Below are 6,015 nucleotides of genomic sequence, written 5' to 3'. Positions count from 1 at the left end.
ACCGACCAATCCCTCCCTAACCCGGACGACGCTAGGCCAAATGTGCGTCGCCCCACGGACCTCCCGGTTGAGGCCGGTTACGACAGAGCCTGGGCGCGAACCCAGGGACTCTGATGGCACAGCTGGCGCTGCAGTACAGCGCCCTTAACCACTGCGCCACCCGCGAGGCCATAATTTTCTGTTCAATAACCTCTCCCTCCCGGGAGATCCTGGAGAATTGTCATCAACTGACACTAATTAGCATAACGCAACGGACAAAAAATCTTACTATAAAATATTAATGTTCATGAAATCACAAGTGAAACACAGCTTAGCCTTTTGTTAATCACCCTGTCATCTCAGATTTTGAAATTATGCTTTACAGCCAAAGCTAGACAAGCATTTATGTAAGTTTATCGATCGCCTAGCATAGCATTATGTCCAGCTAGCAGCAGGTAACTTGGTCACGAAAATCAGAAAAGCAATCAAATTAAATCGTTTACCTTTGATGAGCTTCGGATGTTTTCACTCACGAGACTCCAAGTTAGACAGCAAATGTTCATTTTGTTCCATAAAGATTATTTTATAGCCGAAATACCTCTGTTTGTTCTTCACGTTTGGTTGAGAAATCACCGGAAATTGCAGTCACGACAACGGCGAAAAATATTCCAAATTAGATCCATAATATCGACAGAAACATGGCAAACGTTTTTTATAATCAATCCTCAAGGTGTTTTTCAAATATCTATTTGATAATATATCAACAGGGACAGTTGGCTTCTTAGTAGGAGCGAGAGAAACAATGGCCGCCTTTGTCTATTACGCACAAATCACTCTGAGAGCCACCATCTGACCACTGACGCAATGTTGTCATTCACGCTCATTTTTCAAAATAAAAGCCTTAAACTATGTCTTGTGACACTAGACACATTAGGGAAGCCATAGAAAAAGGAATCCGGTTGATATCCCTTTCACTGCTCAATAGGGACGCATAGGAATGCAGAGGTTTCTAAATAAGAGTCACTTCCTGTTTGGATTTTTCTCAGGCTTTCGCCTGCAATATCAGTTCTGTTATACTCACAGACAATATTTTTACAGTTTTGGAAACTTTAGAGTGTTTTCTATCCTAAGCTGTCAATTATATGCATATTCTATTTTCTGGTCATGAGAAATAGGCCGTTTGCTTTGGGAATGTTATTTTTTCCAAAAATAAAAATAGTGCCCCCTCGTTTCAAGAGGTTAACCTCTCTGCGCACCGAATCCGTTAGCGGGATGAAATTTGACAACATACGGTGATCGCTACATAAATAGTCATATTAAACATTCATGAAAATACAAGTGTCACATGTTTCGAAAGCCTAGAATCTTGCAAATCCAACTGCGTTGTCAGATTTAAAAATGGATTTACTGCAAAAGAATACGATGCGATTATCTGAGGATAGAGCCCCATAAAAAACAACTATTTCAACCAGCACAGGCGTAACGAAATCACGAACTGCAATAAAATAAATTGTTTACCTTTGACGATCTTCCTCAGTTTGCAATCCCAATGCTCATTGTTACACAATGAATGGTCTTTTGTTTTATAAAATCTATTTTTATCGTCTAACACGAAACATTTTGTGAACCGCTTGTGTCGTAAATTCCGCTTGTGTCGTAAACACACTAAACATGACTTTTCCAGTCATGTTTGGTTTCATTGCAATCAACTGGTTTGTTTGTAACACAACCAAACTTGATGGGTCATTTTGCGGGACGTATTGACTGAAAGAAACCGATTTGAAGAAAACAAGTAATGGCATCACTGTGCACCAATGATATGACCACTGTTTCGTTGATTGACTGTATTTTAACCCAATGACCACTGATCGTCTTGAAATCTAGCTGGGTAGATAGCCAATGAGCTGAGGTAAACGGCAATATGTAATGTTTATGTGTTGGAAGACCAACCCATGTAGTAAACTCCGGCGTAAAGAGGGTCATTCTCCATTGAAGTTTCATACCGAAAGGAGCAACGCATGTTACGCACAGCGTTGTTTTGGTAAAGCGCATCTTCAGCTGTTTATATATCAATGGCGACTAAGTCAGGGAAAGCTAAATCTAAGTCTAGATATACAGATGTATACACAATTTTAGAAGAAATTGATCGGGAAAGTGAGACAGAGATTGTTGGAGGACGATTAATTTAGCGATTCCCAAATGGAGGAATATTTTTTGAACAGAGAGGACATTGTTTTGGACTGGTAAATTATTCTCATGCTAATGCCATTGTTTGAAATTAATAATATAAAATATTATTTGTGATTTTTTTTCTCCAAATTAGCTCCATAATATCGACAGAAACATGGCAAACGTTGTTTAGAATCCATCCTCAAGGTGTTTTTCTAATATCTATTCGATAATATATCCGTCGGGACAATTCCTTTTTCTCTAGGACCGATTGGAGTAATGGCTACCTCTGCACTTTACGCGAGAATCTCTCTCGGAGCCACCATGTGACCACTTACACAATGTGACCCTATATGGCTATTCTTCAACAGAAATGCGTAAAACTACGTCACAATGCTTTAGACACCTTGGGGCGTAAGCTCGTTGATGGTACATTCACAGCCATATAGGGAGTCATTGGAACGCAGCGCTTTCAAAACCTGGGGCACTTCCGGATTGGATTTTTCTTAGGCTTTCGCCTGCAACAGCAGTTCTGTTATACTCACAGACAATATCTGTACAGTTTTGGAAACGTTAGAGTGTTTTCTATCCAAAGCTGTCAATTATATGCATATTCTAGCATCTTTTCCTGACAAAATATCCCGTTTAAAACGGGAAAGTTTTTTTTCCAAAAATGAAAATACTGCCCCTAACACCAAGAGGTTAATGTTCTGGGATTTATTTTTAAAATCTTGTTTAGTGTTCTGGGGCCGCATGTCTTGTTCTGGGCTTTATTTATAATGCATCTACCGCAAATACAACCCCCCCGGACATTCCTACTTCATAGACAACAACCCTAAGGGCAATAAAATAGGGTGGTTGTGGGGTCACCCTCTTTGAAATGTTCAAACACATCAATCATCATGACAACTTCAAAGGAATAGATGCAATATAGATTAAAAAAAGAACACACCCTCTAACACATGACAACAGGAACAGGATATCCTGGCCGGATGCCCATATTTGGGCATGTACGCGTCATCCGGACATAGGGTCATAAATCTACATTTTGACCCGTGCTGTCTACTTTATTCTCTCTCATTTGCACTTGGATTGGAATCTCACCTATGGTCATCCTTTTGGTCATGCACACCTGCAAAACAATAACTCAAAAATAAATTATTAATTAAATACAAATAAACATTTTTCTCAATCTCAATCTCTGGATTTGAACCCCATTGATAACCTGCAGTTTGAATTGTAGGGGGCAATCCATGAGCACAGATGAAGGATATCAAGGATCTTGAAAGAGTTTGTATGGAGGAATGGTCTAAGATCCCAATGTGTTCTCCAATCTCATAAAACAATTTAGAAAAAGGCTCAGTGACATATTATCCACACAAGGTGAGGTATTGAAGACACTTTTTGTCAGGGTGTGAGTTGGAGTGGGTGTTCTATACTCTATTATTTGAATTTCTATGTTTTGGTAGGGTTCCCAATCAGGGACAGCTGTCTATCGTTGTCTCTGATTGAGAACCATACTTAGGTAGCCCTTTTTTCCACCTGTCTTTGTGGGACGTTGACTTTGTTTAGGGCACATAGCCTTTAGCTTCAAGGTTTGTTTTTGAAGTGGTTATTGTTTTGTTCGGCATCTATTTTCCAAAGAAAGAGAAAATGTACGCTCACCACGCTGCACTTGGTCCTCTTCTTTTAACGGCGGTGACACTGGTGCCAATATTTGACTCCTATCTTTCTGAGAAAAAGTATTACTTGTTAAAAAAAATCCTTATCTCTGATGAGCAATAGCATACAATTTAGCTCAGTAATTGTGTTATTTATTTTGTAGTCTTAATCTTATCATTATCAAGAGTGACAATAATTTCAAACCTGACTGACCAGGGAAGCCGCATTCTGTTACAGACAGACCAAGCAGGACTCATCTCTTGGCATGTCCAGCCCCTCCATAAGCTCAGCCAGTCATGGCTAGCTTGGAAGTATCTTGTATTTTCTTTCTCCCTATGTACTGTAGCTCAGTGTTTTCTCCTTGGCTAAACTAATCTCATAATTTCATATTTTTATTCATATATGAGTTTGTAATTAAGGCACCTGAAAGTTCACATTTCCTAGAAGAAACTTCAGTCATAAAAAATATATTTTTAGGAACTAATGTCAAATGCCTAGGATCCTGTAACCCAAACGCAAATTGGCAAAAGATGTGCTTTAAAATTCACAGTGCAGTATCAATGTACATACACCTTGTTTTTCAACACAAATCAGCTATGAGTAGTCAACTGAGGTAACCCATCTATGTACTGCCTTTATCTACTTCACAGAATTTTATCTGATCCTTAAACATGTTATCTGGCTTTGTGGTCACAAGTCTCCCTCGTGTACTGTACTCCACCAGCATACTCTTCAGTGGAAGACGAGCACAAGAGAGATTCATTGCTCGCACAGGTGTCTGTGCATATTTCCTCCAACTGGGCATAACACGTCATTTCAATGTGGATAATTGGGTAATATTTGGTTGAGACCTTGCTCAATGAGATTACTACCAATATTCACCTACTCAATAAGAGAGCAAAAGTAATTTGTAATCAACATTTGTAATCAAACCTTATTGTATTGTCTATTTGTAGTTGAATTCTGGGTTGAATTCAAATAATTGCTGTCGATGACTTTGCAACTGTGATATAGGCCTGAATAGCATCATTAATGATTGAGAACGTATTCTCTTTTAAATATACCCTTTGATAGTAATAGTGAATCTATTTCGTTTTTCAAGTTGTGATCTCTCAGCAATCATTCTCACGATGTTATATTGGTAATAGTCAGTCATAAATATCATAGTTAAGCAGGGCTGGGCTTGTTTAAAACCTTGGATGTGAGACCAAAGGTTAGCTGTAGATAGATCAATTCTCCAGTAGGAAGTGCTGCCCAGCCTATTGTTGTAATATAAAGATAAGTGGGAGGCCCCGGTGCACAACTGAGCTAGAGGACAAGTACATTAGAGTGTCCAGTTTGAGAAACAGATGCCTCACAAGTCCTCAACTGGCAGCTTCATTAAATAGTACACGCAAAACACCAGTCTCAACGTCAACAGTGAAGAGGTGACTCTTCAAATCCAATTAGTAGTCTCCACTTCACAAAACGTTGAAATGATTTTGAAACAATGTTGATTGAATCAGTTTGTGCCCAGTGGGCTGTTCTACATGTGTGCGTGTGTCAGGCACAATGAAAAACACATCAGGGTGGTGGTATCTCACACAACTCACTGCAGTGTACATGATCCCTCTGTCTTCTCTTCTGCATTACATTACATTGAATGTGCTTAAACCGATCATGTCATTTAGAAATTCTCTGCACGTCTGTCACACCCCGGCTTGTTTGCAGGTTAGAGTTTTTCGTCATGAATCTTGTTCTGGAGGCAGTTCTGCAGAGTGGTCGCAAGCTGGCACAGCCTCAAAGTCATAAAATCAGATTTGAAACCGAATCCTACTCACTGAGCACACACTGGTTGCATCAACATTGTGGAATCAATGTGGAATATACTGTACATTGAATTGATGTGTGTACCCAGTGCTTAATCTTAACCCTAACCTTAACCACACTGCTAACCCAAATGGCTAACTCTGAATTTAAATTAAGACCAAAACTCACATTTTTGTTTTAATGAATTTTTACAATATACTGTTGCTAATATTGACTTTGCAGCTGGCCCATCAAGCAGAAATCGCTCAATTCTGCTTCCAGGGCAATTCATGACAATAAACGTCGACCTGTTGTTTTCATTAACCTTCTTCCTCTACCTCCTTTTTTTAAAGGCCAGCTAGTTATCACATAATATGCAAAGGTTTCTGCAATAGGCCTACAAAAAAATGAAGTGTT

Source organism: Oncorhynchus mykiss, chromosome 8 (assembly GCF_057628025.1).
Source record: "Oncorhynchus mykiss isolate SJ-2025 chromosome 8, ASM5762802v1, whole genome shotgun sequence".
NCBI classification, from domain to species: domain Eukaryota; kingdom Metazoa; phylum Chordata; class Actinopteri; order Salmoniformes; family Salmonidae; genus Oncorhynchus; species Oncorhynchus mykiss.
Note: the sequence above shows the minus strand (reverse complement) of the source record.